Source organism: Equus przewalskii, chromosome 20, assembly GCF_037783145.1.
Source record: "Equus przewalskii isolate Varuska chromosome 20, EquPr2, whole genome shotgun sequence".
NCBI lineage: Eukaryota > Metazoa > Chordata > Mammalia > Perissodactyla > Equidae > Equus > Equus przewalskii.
The window spans coordinates 4,940,921-4,959,672 of record NC_091850.1 but is presented as its reverse complement, the minus strand read 5'-3'; the positions used below and the strand labels follow the sequence as shown (position 1 = coordinate 4,959,672).

General features: G+C 39.9%; 1 long non-coding RNA gene across 2 annotated transcripts in view; it reads right to left on the bottom strand.

Annotated features, from left to right (window-relative positions):
• LOC139077793 (uncharacterized) overlaps positions 1-18,302 on the bottom strand; it is a 93,118-nt gene extending 74,816 nt beyond the window's left edge. Inside the window, exons 1-3 of one of the 2 annotated variants that reach the window (XR_011530307.1) lie at positions 18,056-18,302; positions 13,544-13,649; positions 13,094-13,137 (exon numbers count right to left, since the gene is read on the bottom strand). This is a non-coding gene — a long non-coding RNA (uncharacterized lncRNA). Of the gene's footprint in view, positions 1-13,093; positions 13,138-13,543; positions 13,650-14,243; positions 14,375-18,055 lie in introns of those variants that run through there. The other variant, XR_011530306.1, reaches the window with a different exon arrangement.
• Positions 18,303-18,752: the final 450 nt, after the last annotated feature.

The following is an 18,752-nucleotide window of genomic DNA, read 5'->3' as shown; positions in this document are numbered from 1 at the left end:
GGTGCTCACTCTCACCACTCTTATTCAACATAGTACTGGAGGTTTGGGCCAGAGCAATTAGGCAAGAAAAAGAAATAAAAGGAATCCAAATATATAATGAAGAAGCGAAATTCTCGCTGTTTGCAGATGACATGATTTTATGGATCAAGAACCCTAAAAATCCATCACAAAGCCACTAGAAATAATCAACAATTATAGCAAAGTTGCAGGGTACAATATCAACTTACTTAAATCAGTTTCATTTCCATACTCTAATAATAAACTAACAGAAAGAGAACTCAAGAACACAATATTAACAAAAAGAGTAAAACGTCTTGGAATAAATTTAACCAAGGAAGTAAAAGACCTATACAATCAAAATCACAAGACTTTCCTGAAAGAAACTGATGAAAGAAGGAGATGGAAAGACACTCCATGCACATGGATTAGAAGAATAAACACAGTTAAAATGTCCATACTACCTAAATCAATCTACAGATTCAATGTAATCCCAATCAGAATCCCAAAAGTAGAACAAAGAATCCTAAAATTCATATGGTGCAACAAACGACCTCAAATAGCCAAGGTAATCCTGAGAAACAAGAACAAAGCTGGAGGCATCACAATCCCTGACTTCAAGATATACTACAAAGCTATAGTAATTAAAACTGCTTGGTACTGGTACAAAAACAGGCATACAGACCAATGGAACAGAACTGAAAGCCCAGAAATAAAACTACACATCTACAGAGAGCTAATCTTCGACAAAGGAGCTGAGAACATACAATGGAGAAAGGAAGGTCTCTTCAACAAATAGTGATGGGAAAACTGGACAGCCACATGTAAAAGAATGAAAGTAGACCATACTCTTATGCCATTCATGAAAATAAACTCAAAGTGGATCAAAGACTTGAAAGTAAGACCTGAAACCATAAGACTTGTAGAAGAAACCATAGGCAGTACGCTCTTTGACATCAGTCTTACAAGGATCTTTTCAGACATCATGTCTTCTAGACAAGAGAAACAATAGAAAGAATAAACAAGTGGGACTTCATCAGACTAAAGAGCTTCTACAAGGCAAAGGAAACCATGAACAAAAAGAAAAGACAACCTACCAACTGGGAGAAAATATTTGCAAATCATATATCATACAAAGGGTTAATCATAATATATAAAGAACTCACACAATTCAACAAAAAACCAAACAACCCGATCAAAAAATGGGCAGGGGATATGAACAGACATTTCTCCAAAGAAGATACATGGATGTCCAATAGGCACAGGAAAAGATGCTCATCATCACTGATCATCAGGGAAACACAAACTAAAGCTACACTATCACCTTACACCTGTTAGAATGGCTATAATAACAGAGACACAAAATAGCAAATGTTGGAGAGGTTGTGGAGAAAAAGGAACCCTCATACACTGCTGGTGGGAAAGCAAACTGGTGCAGCCTCTATGGAAAACAGTCTGGAGATTCCTCAAAAGATTAAAAATAGAAATACCATATGACCTAGCCATCCCACTACTGGGTATCTATCAAAATAACTTGAAATAGGCAATTCAAAGAGACTTATGTACCCTGTATGTACATTGCAGCATTATTCACAAGAGCCAAGGTGTGGAACCTAGGTGTCCATTGACTGATGACTGGATAAAGAAGATATGGTATATAAATACAATGGAATAATACTCAGCCATAAAAAATGACAAAATCACCCCACTCGCAAGAACATGGATGGACCTTGAAGGTATTACATTAAGCAAAATAAGCCAGACAGAGAAAGACAAGCTCTGTATGATTCCACTCATATGTGGAAGATAAACAAACACAAGGACAAAGAGAACAGATTAGTGGTCACCAGGGGGAAGGAGAGTGGGCACAAAGGGTGAAGGGGCACACCTATAAGATGACTGACAAATAATAATGTACAACTGAAATTTCACAATGTTCTAAACTATCATAACCTCAATTAAATAAATAAATAAATAAATAAAATAAGTAGTGATATAAATAGATTATAGACCATTGAATAAAACATAAACCCGTTAGTCCAAACCAATATATAAGTCCAAATGGAGAAAGAGAAAATTTTTCCTTTCAGTAAAATGCCAACTAATCTTTGTAGAAGGAATGATAGAATCAGAAAATCACCATTTGGTAACCATCATAGTAATAATTAATTCAGTCAAGAAACATCAGTCGCTAATAGTTGGTAAAAGTTTGATGAGGAAAGAAACATATACATAGTCTCAAAGTACCTGCCCACAAGATGCTTATTAATTACAAAAGGCAAATGAGTAACTTTATAGAGGAAAAAACCTGACAGACACCACCTTTATTAAATGATCAATGTTAACAGCACCAGTAACGGGACAAATCAAAATCTTGTACTGCCTAATAGGATGCAGTGAGAACACAGCAACTCTGTCAACAGTCAGGTGTTGAACTTGGCCAAATAACATGCCCCTTTAGACCTCTGTTCCTTAATCTGAAAAAGGAAAGAAGTAGGCTAGATAATATCTAACTTCTACCCCAGCTCTAAATCCCCACTACTCTAATACTTAATGCACTAATTTAAATATATGTCAACATGTTCAGAACTCGGCAAGGGGAGGTAGAAGTTCTTTTCTCAGTTTAAGTGGCTGATGTTCTTATATAAGAAAATCAGGTGTAGAGTGCACAGAAGGACATATTTGGTAAAACCTACGAACTTGGGCTAATTTCATAGGGTAACTGGAAAAGTCTAAATTTGAGACTTTTTAAAACAATAACAATCATTCCTTTCAAGGACAAACCTGAGTTCAAACTAGGGTAGGAAAACGATTATATGTAAATGAGTGCTTATATAAATAACTGCTTGAAAGGGTTTTTCCCCTTAAGAAAGTTGAGTATGTCTCCTTCCGCCCTATGAGCACCATTCAGGGGCCTAGCAAAGTCTCTGAGGTGTAAAAGGTGAAAAAGCTGCAGGCCTTTCAGGCATGGGACACATTCCAATCACTAAGAGCATCTTCAGTACAGGACAGACACCTCTACTTGGCCTAAAATCACTGCTTTCAGAAGGGGAAGATTAAGGTCATTTAGTTAAGCAGCAGAGAATGATTCAAATTATCAGCAGCCTCATAAGTAAATACAGTCATGTCAATATTCAACTGGTAAACCATCCAAAAGTGAAATCTGAACTGATCATATTACACCATTTGGATTCAGTTATCAGCTTTTATGCAAACAGAAACAAATTAATTGGTTAATTAGTAATCTTTTAAGATTGGAAGAGCCAATTTGCTATAATCATTTTTACTAAATTTTTATCATCCCTTCAACATACAGAACAAACTATATCAATTCAAACCATCAGAGTTTCTAATGGTTCTGGTAAAGAATGAGTTACTAGCTCATGGTTTGTGCTTTTTTTAATTGTTCTTCCTTCCTACACTAAAAACATGAACTAATTATAGTATCCTTGAATCAGTTGTGCTTGTTTCCTCTCCATCACTTATATCTAGTCAGTCACAAAATCCTGCCAACTCTTCCTTGTCAAGTATCTCTAGAATCCAATCTTTTACTCCCACAGCCACCGTTCTAGGCCAGGCCCTCATTATCCCACGCTTGGTTTAGAACAACAGGCATAGAACATCTACTATGGCTCTCCAGGTCTTGCAAAACCTACTAATCAATCTGATGTAGTAACTATCTCTTTATCTTTGTATCATTGCAACTCTGACCCTAAATTCTTTCTACACAAGAGGTTTTTTAACCAGGTTGCTGAGGTGGGGCACACCTCAGGTACTCTCCTCCAGATCTTCTTCAAGTTCCCGGGAATCCACTGGTACACACAGTCCTAACCTACCTACCCATACTACTATCGAGTCCACATTCTTCCATATTCCATTCTTCCCATATAAAAGATTTTATTAAATTACTTGCTAAAAGTCAAATAACCAATATCTTCAGCATTTCCTCCACTAACATCTCTTGGGTCTCATTTGCTGACACCCCTCCCTCTGCTGGCCCTCTAAAAGATGGAGTACTCTAGATTCAGACTTTAGCACTCTTCTCCTTTCTATTTTCATTCCATCCCTAGATGATCTCATCCAGTCCCATAAATATCTTTATACTGACAACTCCCAAATTTATATCTTCAGCCTTGTTCTTTCCTGAGCTTCCTACTCAAATATCCAACTGTACACTCAGAAGTTTTTCTGGGCGAGGAAACATAGCATGTCCAAAGGCTTACCCCACCTCAGTAAATTGTTATCACCATCCATCTAATAACTCAACTCAAAAACTTTGAATTCACCCTTCGCTCTTCCATTCACTTACCTCCCAACATCCAACCAACAATCTATGTCTCTGAAATATATCTCAAACCCAACCTCTGGAACCATCTATATTGCTGCCACCTACTCTAGGTCATTAACATTTTTCATCTGGATTATTACAATAGCCTCCCAATAGGTGATGAGTTTCTGTCATTCATTCAGACATTCATTTAGAATAATAGACCTCATTGAAAAAGAAAAGAAGATTAGCTTGGTAATTTGTATGTTTAATGAAATCCTGATGGAAATGACCACCTTGTTTCTTCCTTTTCTTGTTCTCTCTCTGTACTTTCCTATCTTTCTATGTGTATCTCCATCATTCTCTTTCTAACTCCTTTTTCTTTTCTCTCCCTCTTCTCAATTTCCTCTTTCTCCCTCTCCATATTGTTTTACTCAATAATAATATAGTGTAAAAATGCCAGAAGTTAGACTTGAAGAAAAAGGTTTATTTCCGTGGTCTGTCATGGTGAAGGAGGGTAATTATGACAGTCAGTTTATATTTCTGGCCTTCAGCTATCTCATCCATTAAATAAAGAGATTATACTGGATGGTCTCTGAGGTCCCTTAAAGTTCTAGAAATCTATTCAAGTTATTTATTGAGTAAAGTGTTATGTACCTTGTCCTTAAAAGTAGATAAAGTCAATGTTTTTTATATTCCCCTGAGGGGAAAAAAGCAAATTAGTTTTTTTACAAAGCCTTCAATTGATCCTTTTCTATCAGAGGTCAGTGGCTCTCAATAGGAAAAAATGCACCTCTCCCTTGGTATACTCTGAATGTTCAATAGCTCTGTAGTTATTTCTGTCTTTGGGCCCTCCTTGGGACAAGCAGCTTCCAAGAAGAGGCCAAAAAGCCACTTAATATGAAGACTATCATTTATTAGGTACTCGTTTTGCAGGCTCTGTGCTGAGGATTTTTTTTTTTTTCATTTAATCCTCAACACAAGTCTACATAAGGTGGGTATTATATTATCTCTCCTATTTTACAGAAGAGGAAACTAAGGCTCAAAGAGATGAAGAGATTTGTTTAAGTGCACATAACCAGTTGATGATGGGACCAAAATTTGAACCCAGATCTATCCAACTTGAAAGCCCATGCTCTGAAAGAGTACACTATACTACCTCTTTCCTGAAATGCTAAACCCCTCCAGTCTATCTGACAAGTCTCTATCACCTCTTGGACTGACAAAACCTGGGGCATCTGATGTTCTGAAGACCACACCCTAGCCTCAACCTGACCCAACAGGGTCAACAGCGCTACAAGGGTTTTGAGAGCAGAGACTCATAATTTCTTATGGTATCTGGTAGCAGCCATGTTGGCACTCAGTCAATGCCCTTGCCTGTGGAAGGCCATGCTGAGAATCAACTTATACAGCTAAGACTGCCCAAGGCAAACTCTGGTGATGCAAAATAAAAGGTCACGATGAAGGGGAGATTGTACTAGGACTAGAGATGTGGTCAAGCTTCCCATAAACCTTAATTTCCATGACTCCATTATCATTTGCAGAAAATAGGGAAAGCTATTGATACCCCTTGAGAATCACTTTAGAAAATGGTTGAAAAATTGTTTTAATTAAGACTCTAGGTAGTTAAGTGAAATAGCAGGTCAGCACATTTGTGGAAGAATTTCCATTTTTAAAATGCTTCAAAAGGTCTTCAGAATTGGGATTTAATTTTCATGACTATCTCTTGAGCAACATCTGTGCAGAATCAACTCTCAGGGAGTCTTCGTACCTGAGGAATTTATGGGTTTTCTGGCCAAGAAGGCCAATTGGCAGTCTCTAAAACTCTGCCCCATCTCTGAGAGAACTGTCTTTGGGTAGATAGAAACTCTTGCTGAAATAGGAGGCTACTGAAGCACCTGGATGTCTTCCTGGGACACTGGTTTGGTGTTTACAAAAAGAAAAAATTTTATAGCATTGTGTGGTGCCATTCAAATATCCTCAACTGTCCCTGGGATTGGTTGTCTAAAACCTCTTAAGACAAAGAGTGTTAGAAGAACAGAAAGATCTAGACTGCCCTTTGGGATGTTCTTCACTTAGAGAACTGTAACATTGGTGAAGAAAGAGAGTGAGAGGCAGCAGCAGACAGGCATAACAAGGTCATCAAGGTGCTGCGTGTGAACTCCCAACAGAGGCCAACCAGTCCCCAAACAAAGATCAGCACTGGCAATAGCAGAACAGATATTTGAGAGGTCGAGAGTCTCCAAGGAGAACATATGCATCAACCAGGACCAGGCCAAAGAAAGGCAGAGAGCTTGGAAGGTGGAAGGGGGAGGGAAATGTTGATGTCCCAATGATTCTGCCTGGTAAGCGCTCAAGGTCAAAATTACCTGTGATCATCACACTCGCCTGGGTTTTCCAAGCCTGTCTCCTTAGATTGTGTGGCCTGGAAAACCAGTGTTGGAAAGATGGTCAAGTAACAGGATTATATCTACATGAAATATTGATTCTGGATATTTCTTCCTTTTCTTATACTTCCTTGGTAAGAACATTTTTCCAACCTAAGAGACGGCACCAATTGAACCTGTTTCTGATTTATTTTATCTAGTCAACTGCAATGCACGACTAAAATAAAAGAACTCCACCAAAAAGAAATGACAACAGCCATTAATGCAGATAAACAAACATAGTCATTCTTTCTCTTTACCCATGAATGGTATTATTGACTGTACCCACCAAAAGAACATTAAGCACTTTATCCATCCCACAGAAATCTCATTTTTTTCCTTCTTTTCAAAATGAATTTTAAATTCCAATTTTCTTAAAAGTATATTGCGATGTGACATTCTAAGCAATCACTGAGAAGTGTAGAGTATAATAGCTGTAATTAACTCTGTTTATATACCAGACAGACTTACTTTTCACTATAAATATTCCACATGAAAATCTTTGAAAGAGGGCCAGTTATGCTGAGAGGTTTATCTACATGGCATTTGTCAAGAGAAAAAAAATATGCGGCAGATCCTCTTTGAAAAAATTATTTCCTGGGACAATGCGAGATTGTACACGTAGCTAAGGAACAAAATGAGGAGGAGTCTTGAGCTGACACGACGAAGTGCATCTGCCTTAAGCTACAGGCCTCTGCCCCTACTCCCCTATCCTATCATCAAAATACAGAGCACATGGAAGAGGGTGCTAATTCACATGATCTTAAATTCCAACACAATCACTGGTCACTGAGGGAACATCAGTGGAGACAGAAAATCTCCCTATCACGTCTGTTCTCCTGTAGAAAAAGTCTATTTTGTTCCTAACCTTACAGCTCAAAATGAAATTACCATTTGAAACTAAAATCTTTCTTACTCTTATAATTTCTACTTAGAGTGTGTTACATTCATTTTGTTCTTCCTCTGCAGTTTGTCACATACTGTTAATCTTAGTTTTTAGGGAAGAAAAACAAAACTTTTCAGTGTTCTGTTTGTTTTTCTGTCCTTTTTGTCCCTAACGCGCTTGAATATAAATGTGGCCTTCAATCCAATTTAGCAGAAGCGTTTGCATACATTTTGCAATTCTCATTGCAACTTCCGTGATCTGGTCCTTTTGGGGCCCTAGAAATCCTACAAATCCAATCTTGAAAATTAGTTCCTTTGACTCAAGGTATTTGTGAGAAAGACAGCCATGTACATATAGCCAGATAGGCTTTGGCGATAGGAGCAAGACTGTTAGTCACTGGTCCTTTCCTACCAGTTGTTCTCAGCCAGCATCTGCTCTGATAGATTATAGCTTCTTTTCTCATTGGTCAGTTCTCAAGCCATCTCAGCTGTTAAGTATTTTTTTAACACCCTGAATTTAAGTCAAAGAAAATCTTTATCAAGTCCAGCTATCAAGTCCTTCAAGAATAAAAGGTACCTATCAGATAACTGAATTCACTAGCTCTGGAGTTTCAATGGAGCTTCATTAATAGCCTTACACTATGACTCCACTACTGGAGAAATAAATAGCAGCTTTTCCACAAGCTACTATCAAACCTTCACAGCAAAGCTTTGGGCAAGACTTGCCTGCATGTACTCCCTCTACCACCTCACCTTCGTTCACTCTTCCCACCTCATTCCTCACCATCCCATCTCATCTCCCACTAGCATCTACTCCTACTGCTCCCCTGAAAGTGTTCTTGGGGAAGTCACCAGTGATCTCTAGACTGCTTACTCAGTGGGCCCCTTTCTGTCTTTATCTCAATTGACTTTTCTGCAGTATTTCACCCTATTGCCCACTTCCTCCTTCTAGAAACTCTCTCCTCCCATGTCTTCTATGATAGTTTCTCTCGATTTTTCTCATATATTTCTTTCTCAACCTTGTAACCTTCCCCTCTCTCCACAAACCCCTAAAATACTGGTATTCTCCAGATCTTTGCTCTGTCTACACCCTCACTAAGAGTGATCACATCCATTTCTGCCTCTATATCAATATGCAGTATTGCAAATGTGCAAAACTAAACTCAGCCTACCTCCTAGTTCAGCAATGATTCCACCAACCAACCAGTCACCCAAACCAGAAAACTGGCAATATTGCTGACTTCTAATTCCCCACTAATTCCCATATTCAATAGTCAACAAGTAATTCCACTCTACTTTACTTCCTTATTATGTCTTGAATCTCTCACACCTATTCCCTCTCCACCGACACAGCTTCAGTTCAATCCCTAACATTTCTCCTGTCTCTATGCCCTAGAAACATAGATCAGCTTCCTAAACGGTCTGTTTGATTTCTCTTTAGTCTCCAAATTGATATCAGAATGACCTTTCTGAAATGACGCCACACACCAAAAAGAAAATCTAGGACTTGCTTTCTCCTATAAACTTTCACACACTCTGTGCATAGCATTATGCTAACACTTATCATTCTGTCTTCTAACATGTGGAGAGTTATTCGTCTGCCTCCTCAACTAGACTACCAGCCAGTTGCGGGCAGCTTCTAGGTCTTAGCGAGTGTTGCTGATACCATGCCTAAGGTAGTAGATGCTCACTTAACATTTGTTGAATTAATTAATTGGAAAACACTACTGATGCTAAATGAGAAAAATTTTAAGAAATAAAAAAGAGAAAGAGGTATAGAAACAAGGCTGCTTCTCTGGGACTTCTCAACAGAAGGGGGAGGAAGATGATAACACAGGGCTTCTTAAGCTTTATTGGACCATGAATCCTTTTGAGAATCTGACGAAAATTAAGAAGGCTCTCTACAGGAAAAAAATACACCTCTACACATCACACAAAATTCTGCATACAATTTCAGGTGTTCTTTCTACAGGCATCCTAAGGATCTATGAGTCCCAGGTGTCACAAGAAAACATGTGGGATAGATCAGAGGTGGGTACATCTGGAATGAGAATTTATTCCAGAAAAAGAGGAAAGTTTCCCTACCTCTCATGTTACACAAAACTATTTATTAGATTCTTTAAAGGGCTAAATAATTGCTTTTAAGTAGTGAATTTCATTTTCTTTTTTTTTTTAAGATCGGCACCTGAGCTAACATCTGTTGCCAATCTTCTTTCCCCCCGTCCCTCTTCTTCTCCCCAAAGCCCTCCAGTACATAGTTGTATATTCTAGTTGTGAGTGCCTCTGGCTGTGCTATGTAGGATGCCAACTCAGCGTGGCCTGATGAGCATTGCCACGTCCGTGCCCAGGATCCGAACCAGCGAAACTCTGGGCTGCCGAAGCAGAGCATGCAAACTTAACCACTCAGCCACAGGCCAGGCCCTAAATAAGTTTTTCAACTACAAAGTGTTTGGGAAAATATTTTTGTAATTTTGGAGTACATAGAAAATCATTAAACCATAAAGGAAAGGACAGGTTTGACTACATGGACTTCCGAACAACATAAGACTTCACAGATGAAGAAAAAAGATAAATTTCAAAGTATATAAAGTACGTGAAATATATAAAATCCAAGTAATTCCTATCCAGAAAATGCATAAGGGATGACTATAAGCCAATAATATAAAAAACAACACAATAGAAAAAAGGTTCAATGGACAAGAACAGACATTTCACAGAAGACTAACTGCGAATGGTCACTTAGCACAGGGAAAAATGCTGAACTTTTACTAATCAAGGAATTATCAACCGAAACAACTAAGTCATTCTTCTTCATCCACCACACTGGCAAAAATGAACAAGATTGATAATATCCAGAGTTGTCAAGAATTTGGGAAAAACGGAGACTTTCAAACACTGAAGATGGGAATGAAAATCAGTATTCTTTTAGGACGGCAATTTGGCAACATCTGTTCATGTGGTAAATATACATAAATTTTACCCAGAAATTCCACCAGTAGGCCTCTATTCTAGAGAATAGATGCTTGCACCTGTGCACAAGAGGCATCAAGAAGGATATTCGCTGCAGTGCTCTTCGTAGTAGAGAAAGTGAAATATCCACCCGAAGGAGGATGCTACAGTTTAAAAGAATGCAGTTGATCTGCTCATGCTCTCTAAGACATTGCTAAATGACGAGACAATGCGTACAACATCATCCCCTTCACTTTTTTTTAACCCACATACTTGAATACATACATATATTTGGGTATGAAAGGTCTACACATAAAGAAAACACCAAACAGTGGTTACCTCTGGGAAGGGAAGGAAAGTTGAGATGGGATGAGAAATTAGGATGCTTGCCTTTTATTCTACATTCTTTTAAATTGTTTGAACATTTTGCAAGCAGGATAAATGGGAGTGGGGCGTATTGTTAAGGGAAATGTTTCATCATATTGCCTAATTCCCTCCTTCATTCTGGCCGTTAGAATGTCTCACAATTTTGCCTAATTTCTACATTTAACTTAATCCTCAAATTGTATGCTCTCTCTCAGCCCATACTGGAGCCTGTGGGCAGTCATCACCTGCCTTGCCTCTCAGGGGGGTGCCACATTACTCACCAACTGCTGAGTCCCAGTGGCATCCTATAGAAACAGGAGACTTTGACCCTGTGTTCTTTTGCCATTTATTTTGTTCTCTTTGATCATTTTGCAGAGGAAACCACGACTCTATATAAATGGGTAGCGTTCAGTGACAAGTCTATACATACTCAGTCATAGGTTAAGTGACATTGCTTTCGGAACTTAGCACGTGGGCTGTGAAATATGTAAGTTTATGAGAATGTTCTCATAACCAAATGGGAAATAGAAAGGACAAAATAAGCCAAATTGCTTCTAGTAGAGATCACTGTAGTAATCTGCCATTAATCCCTCTGCGTGTCAGGAATTAGCCATTAATTTCCCCTCTGGATTTTCTCAGGATAATCAGGTTCTAATCCATGAGCATTCTTTGCCTCTCCCCTCTGTTGCCAGATTGCATTTAGGACTCTTGGAGACGTTTTACCAACAATGCTTTAAATGCCTAAATAAATGACATCCTCTTGGTCCACCTAACCCACTATTCTATTAACATTGTGGCCTCATAATAAATTTTTTTAAAATTTATCTGCCATGGTTTGCCCGTGTCATCAAACACTTAGAATAGTGTTCCAGAGCTACTTTTAGTCAGCCAGATTTCTTCACATATTAACTCTTCTACTAAGAAAATATGGTTTAAATATTTATTATCTCCAAAAACCTAGATATGTTTCATGTAAACAAGAAGTATTTCAATGATATATTTGGGGGTTACATCTCAGCATTAAGGGGAACATCAGTGTTAACATCTCCATTTTTTGAGGAGAAAACAGAGACATGGAAAGGCTTAAATTCCTGGAATTCACAGAAAAATCTGAGCCTGGAAATACAACCAGGTTTATTTTTCCCTTCCCTATGTACAAAACTGATGGCCACACACAGCTCTAGCATATTCCCATAGTAATCGCCCCAGTCAGCCCGCAGGCTCAAGCCAGTCCCCGCACTGATGGTCAGGTGCCACTCCAAATATCCACCGGGTGTTGGCGAAGTACAGCTGGTGGTCCAGGCAAGGAAGAACATAGAACTCCACTCCTTTTGCCTTTGTTTCCCCTCCTGGACCTGGGCCTTTTCAAGGCAGGACACTGGAGGCAGTGCACTAACATAAAGGCACGCAGAAATGTCCCTTTCTCCATATTTAATGCCAATTGAACAATTCATTGTCCTAGTGGATGCCATAAGCGTAGCTAAACTGTGCCCTGTCAAGAGACACCTGTGAGGAGCATGAGCCCTCTGAGTCCCATCTCGTGTTTATCCAGGGTGCTCTGGCTACAGAGTGATTGCCGTGAATCAGGGTCCACTTTGCTTCGCGCAGTTCTATGCATGCCTCATTTCAATAAGCCACTCTGTGCAGTATGTGTTGTTATAAGTAATGTGCCCACACACCACAGATTTTAACGCATACTAGAAAGCAAATTACTGTCAATGATGAGTTATATGGCATTCCTGACCAAATTATCTGGTTATTCATCTGAAGACTGACAAACTCAGCCTCTGTTGAAGCGTAAAGGAAAGGGAAAAGCGTCAAACGATTACATAGGTATTCTATAATGAGGGGTTGGGAATGGCCGTATTGGAATCCTTTCCTTAGCATGGCTAAGCTGCAAAAGATCTAGAGAGGTCACTGAGTGCAGCTCCTGCCTCAGCCTGCTGCAGACTCCAGGGATCCATTAGCCTAGTCCAACAGGAAGAAAAAGACATATACTAAGAAAATGTGTCTTGTTGCAATTTCGACAGCTACATTTTTCCTAGGGCTACTCCACTGGAAGTAGAACAAGATGTCAAGAATAACTTAGGAGAAGTTTTAAAAAACAGTCCTAGGCGTATGTAAGAAAGTTGGCTATGACACGAATAAATGAAAGAGGAAAAAACAGACAGGTGGCACTCGATGAGCTCAGATCACCCCTCACCTGGCCAAGAAAGCCTACTCAGCCAGCTGATTCCGATGCAATGCCTGCCAGAGGAAGGAGAAAACAGGGTTTAGGAGCTATTTTTCTATTTCCATACTTCAAAATGTTCTTAACCCACACTCCCTAGCTAGCGTAAGCATTAATAGGCTCAAGCTATGCTCTAGCATAACTGTGGACTAATTTCATTCTTTGGGTTGCAAAGGACCAAAATAAATTCACTCAGGCTACCTCAAGAAATGAGGATGCACTGTTCAGTTACACAGGGCAATACTTGTGGCATCTCCCTTCTCTACCTATCCACTCTACTCTCACCATCACCTAAGCCCAAATCCAGCTGGCTGGTCCTCTCCATATTTCTCAGTTCAAATTCCAGAGTCTGTTTACCAACGTCATTACTTAACTCCCATTCATCAGAGCTTTTCTTGTCAGGCCACCTCTCAAGTTACTCACCAGCCTATGAACTTGGCTGCCCTTAGGTCAGGTGTCTGCCTTTGAGCCAGTCAGTGGGTGCCCGTTGTACAAGGTACAGTTTACGGCAGCTTTCTTCAGCAAGGAGCTGTTGACAAAAGCAAGTTTCCTTAGAAAAGAATGATGAGTGTCTCAAGCACATGTCTATGTCAAACTGCCACCAAATACTTAACTACAAATAAACCATTGATTTGGAGGTATGAGTCTTTATAGGACCAGGGCCAGCTTCATGGGCTATGACCTGTGCTATTGCACAGAAGGGCCCACACTTGACTTAATGTTCCACTATGGCCATCTTGACATTCTTAATAATGTTTTAATGAGGGACCCTGCATTTTCCTTTTGCATGAAGCCTTTCAAATTATATAGCTGTTCCTATATATGAGTTTTATTATATAAAAACTGAAGCAATTTCATAGAATCAAATAATTTTGGATGCAAGGATTCTTGTGAGATCATTCACTCCAAACACTCACTTGACAAATAAGAAAACTGACATCAAGGAAAGGATAATTGGCTTAATCAAGATTTCACAGGGAGTACTGGCAATGTCAGGCTGGAAACAGATTCTTATCACTCTAAGTCCAGTCTTCTCATTCCTCTACGTGGCAGGCTTCCTAGCAGAGAAAACTGCCTTATACTGATCTATTTTGCCAGAATATTTGATAAACTACTTACAAACCTCATAAAATGAAGGCTGATATAAAAACACGAATGGCAATCTTTCCTTGTTCAGTCTTACAGCTGGTTTCTTCATCTATGGTCTCCTCGGAACAAACTCCACTGACAATCCCTAGAACCTAAAACAAAAGCTGGGGGGAGGAATGTAAACTAATAGTGCTCAGATTATCAAAATCACAGTGCTCGTATCCTCAACCCCATAATTGCATTTCTACATGTAGCCTCATACATTCACAAATATCGCATGCCCAAAATCATTTATTGCACTGCTGCTTATAATGGCAAAAAATTGGAAACAACCTAAAGATCCATCAACAAGAGACTGGTTTAAGAAAAAAAAGATGATACTACATTCACGGAAAAGAATATTATGTAGCTCCTGGGAAAGAAGAAGTTAATCTATATTTACTAATATGGAACAATTCTTTTGTTATTGCACAAAAAAGTAAGGTGCAAAACAGTATATAGTATGCTTCTATTTATGGGAGGAAAGGATATATAATTATACATCCTAAAATTATACACATACACACGCGCACATGGGAGGGGCGTATTTGGATATACATAGAATCTGTCTGGAAGGGTATACAAAAAAGAGTATCTGCCTCTGAGGACGGGACACAGGGATTCAGGGATAGGAATGTCAGGGAGATTTTGATTCTATTTCGTTCCCTTAAAATTTGTGCTATGTGTATATATTGGCTTTTTAAAAACTCATCAGTTAAATTGAATGAGGATCTGAAAGGGGACCCCATGACACTGCCAGTACTGTATCACGACTACAATAATGAGAAGCACACTATTGCTATCATTTTTACTAAGGTTTTTGCTGAGATTTTGCATATTATATTGAACTTACAGACAAAGGAAATTATATGTAGGTAAATTAGACTGAAAAGACAATTCTCTCCTTTCTCCTCCTTTGCTCTACACAAAAGGAAAAGTCTGAAAAGTTTTCAAAAGCTGCATAATCCATTGTTTGTTTCGTCACCAGCACAGCTGTGTGATACAGTGGAGAAAATGAGAAACGTTCCCAACTCTTCCTTTGGAAACAGGCCGATATCGTGTCCAAAGAGTCCTTCAGACATTATTCACTCAAGTTTTTCCAGAGCACTTCCCATCACAGTGTTCCTAAGCACTTTAACAAGAGTTATACTTTGAACCAAAAGCACCAAGGGGAACACAAACTTCAGTACTACCCTGGTTTAGCAGAACATTTTTTTCAGGTGACAGCAGAAAGGGTGAGCTTAGTCCTCCCGATGAACCCACATCCCTTAAGAAAACTGTGATTCCTAGCTAGGAAGCTAAGTCAAGGGAAAGTCTTTCCTCCTCGTATCCTCTTTGTTCTTCCATTTCCAGACTGTCTATATTTATGCAACCCACAGGTGGTGGATCAAAGATGGCCACAAAATCTTTGACACTCCTCTCCTCGGGAGGTGGGATCTGTTTCCATTCTCCTTAATTCTGGGCTGCCCTGTGACTGCTCTGACCAATGCAGTATGGCAGAATTGGTGCTATGCCAATTCCAAGCCCAGTCTTTAAGAGAACTTGCAGCTTCCTCCTTGTTGTCTTAGAGCCTAAGCAAGCCACTACATAAGAATCCAACTGCCCTTCTAGAGAGAGTATGTGGAGATACACTATGACTATATGGAAAGGGAAAGGAGCCCAAAGCTACTCCTGTCAAGATACCTGGCATGTGGGTGAAACCATGCCCGCCACCAACTGAAGAGTGGCCAAGTGACTCTGGTCAATGCCTTGTGGAGCAGAAGAATCACCCAGCCAAGTGCTGCCCAAATTCCTCACCCACAAAATCATGAGATACAGTAGTCTCCCTTATCCCTGGGAGATACGCTTCAAGACCCACAGTGGATGCCTGAAACCACAGACAGTATTGAACCCTAGATAATGCTATGTTTTTCCCTAATACATATTTGAGGTGCAACAGCAAAACTAGCACAAAATTATTTTTCCTCCTTCACAATTTAATGGATAGAAGATTCGCTATTACCATAGATCTTAGCAATCTCATCATAAAATTTTTTTTCTTTCCTTATTAAGTGGAGAACTTTCACCTTTTCACTTAAAAGAAGCGCTTTATGGCTTCTCGTTGGCCACTATTGCCAGCATCGCTACTCTTGCGCTTTGGGGAGATTATTAAGTAAACTAAGGGTTACTTGAACATAAGCACTGCAATACCAGGACAGTCAATCTGATAACTGAGAGGGCTACTAAGTGACTAGCGGGCAGGTAGTGTATACAGCATGGATACACTAGACAAAGGGGTGATTCACATTCTGGAAGGGACAGAGCAGGGCAGTGTGAGATGTCATCATGCTACTCAGAACAGCACGCAATTTAAAACATGAATTGTTTATTTCCCGAATTTTCCATTTAATATTTTGGGAGTGCTGTTGACTGCAGGTAGCTGAAACTGAGGAAAATGAAGTTGTGGATAAAGGTGACTACTGTATAATTAAAAGGTTATTGTTTTAAGACACTAAGTTTTGGGATAGTATGTTACGCAGCAATACATAAGTAGGATACCACAGTATCAAACATGAAACACTGACATCTTCAAACCTTTCATACTCAAAATTCTATCTTTCCTAAGTTACCTTACAGTAATGATAGAACTATCTCATGCCAAGCAGCCATGGCTATTAGGAGAAGGGGCCCGGTCCAAGCTGAGACAAAAGGAGAATGTCCTCACTCAGCACCTCCTCCCCCAGCACTAGAGATGAGTCCACACTGGTCTAGTTGAAGGGCCATCCCCCGACACCAAGAACTCCAGAGACCATGGGCCATGATGCCTGGACCATCGCCCCTGAGGGTATCCTTTGACCAGCCCCAACCACTTCAGTGCTTCACCAGCCCCATGTCCATGGGGGTCACATGTGGTGATTCTTGGAGGTGGCTGAGAACCAGATCCTGTTGCTGCAGCCCTTGCCCTTTCAGGCTGGGCTGAGAGAGGGAAAGCTAGGTCATGGAAGGAAGGATTCCTGGGTTAACTCCCCCAGCCCACAACAACTGGCAGCTGCCACCACCTCCAACCCATGTACCTGTTCTCACCCACCCACAGGGTTGCTGAGGCCTGAGGGAGGTGGCACTGTCCAGAAACCATATTTAGGGACTTCATCATATACTTTAGCGCCCTGAGAACAAATTCTTCCTTACAACGTGCAAATCTATTGTTCAATTTTCAGACACCCAACTAACTTTCAAACACATTGTTGGGAACCCATTAGGTACAAAAGTGAGACATTGTCTCTTCTGAGTTGTAGACATGGCCTTGAAATACGGAAAAGAGCATTTCTAGAGTGAAGGCAAGAATGGAATATTTAAAAATAAAATGATGAAAGAGGACAACGAGGCCAGCAAACATGGTTCAGCAAGGTCCGGGTTATGCAGGGATGAGCACGTACAGAGAAGCTGTGAGAGAGGGAAAAGAGGGGATGAAGAAGGTCTCCCCTCCTGGTTCCTGGCTTCAGAGGAACGAAGTCCATTCAATGCCACTGAACACCTTTCATCCTGGCTGTATGGACAAATTCAAATGCTGAGCTGACCATCTGAACAAGCTGTTGTGATAGATCAGAAAGCCTGGATATTATTGGAGGAGAAGGTATTGGCTTGAGGGAAAGCTTTTTTCTCAAAAGCCAAAGGAAGGGATTTTATGATCTTCCTTAATTATCTCAATAATTTCTCAGTCCTTCACTTCAGACAAAATATTTAAGGAAAATTATTTCCATCGCATTCTTAAGTCAGGTCTATAGAGGCAGAGGAGAGAAGAGGGAAGGGCAGAGCCACCCACATTACCTGTCTGGTTGCTTAGACTGGTCCAATTTCACTAAGAATCACACAAACCTCCTCATTCCTTCCGCTGTGTTCACCTGACCTTTTTCAATTTCTTTTTCCCATCTCCATTACCCTAAGGGAGTAATCTAGCCTCTCTGGCTTTCTTTGCATGCAAAATGTAACAGTTCTTTCTTTCTTCTTTCAGATAAAGGCAGTTTTGGTGAGGGGAAAAGAAAAGCTCCTGGCTTCTTCAAATTAGCTCTGAAATAAAAGTCGCTGCCAGATGTTATATAAAAGATGACGTAATCCTAAAGCACTTCATTGCATATGCAGCTCTGCCCTTCAGCCCGGGAGGAGTTTATTACATTTGGTCGATCCCATTTTCTCTACCCACATCATTTTTACATAATTTTTTCTGCCTGACAGACATCTTCACATTTTCACAGCAACCTATCAAGATAGCATTAAAACAGCACAGGGAACCAGGTTAACGGTTTACAAATAATGGTGCTAATAAGCCAGATTTGTCCCTGAGATAGAAACCAGAGGTAAATGGTCTGTCCATGCACATGAGGAGCACATCTATTTTAGAGTGATAGGGAAGAAAGCAGAGCGCTGTTCCAGCTGACACTGTGTTCTTTCAGAACGTGTCCCGAATCTATTCTACAAGTAGGAAAATGGAGAAATGCCCATCTAAACTTATTCTTGCAATTCTCTT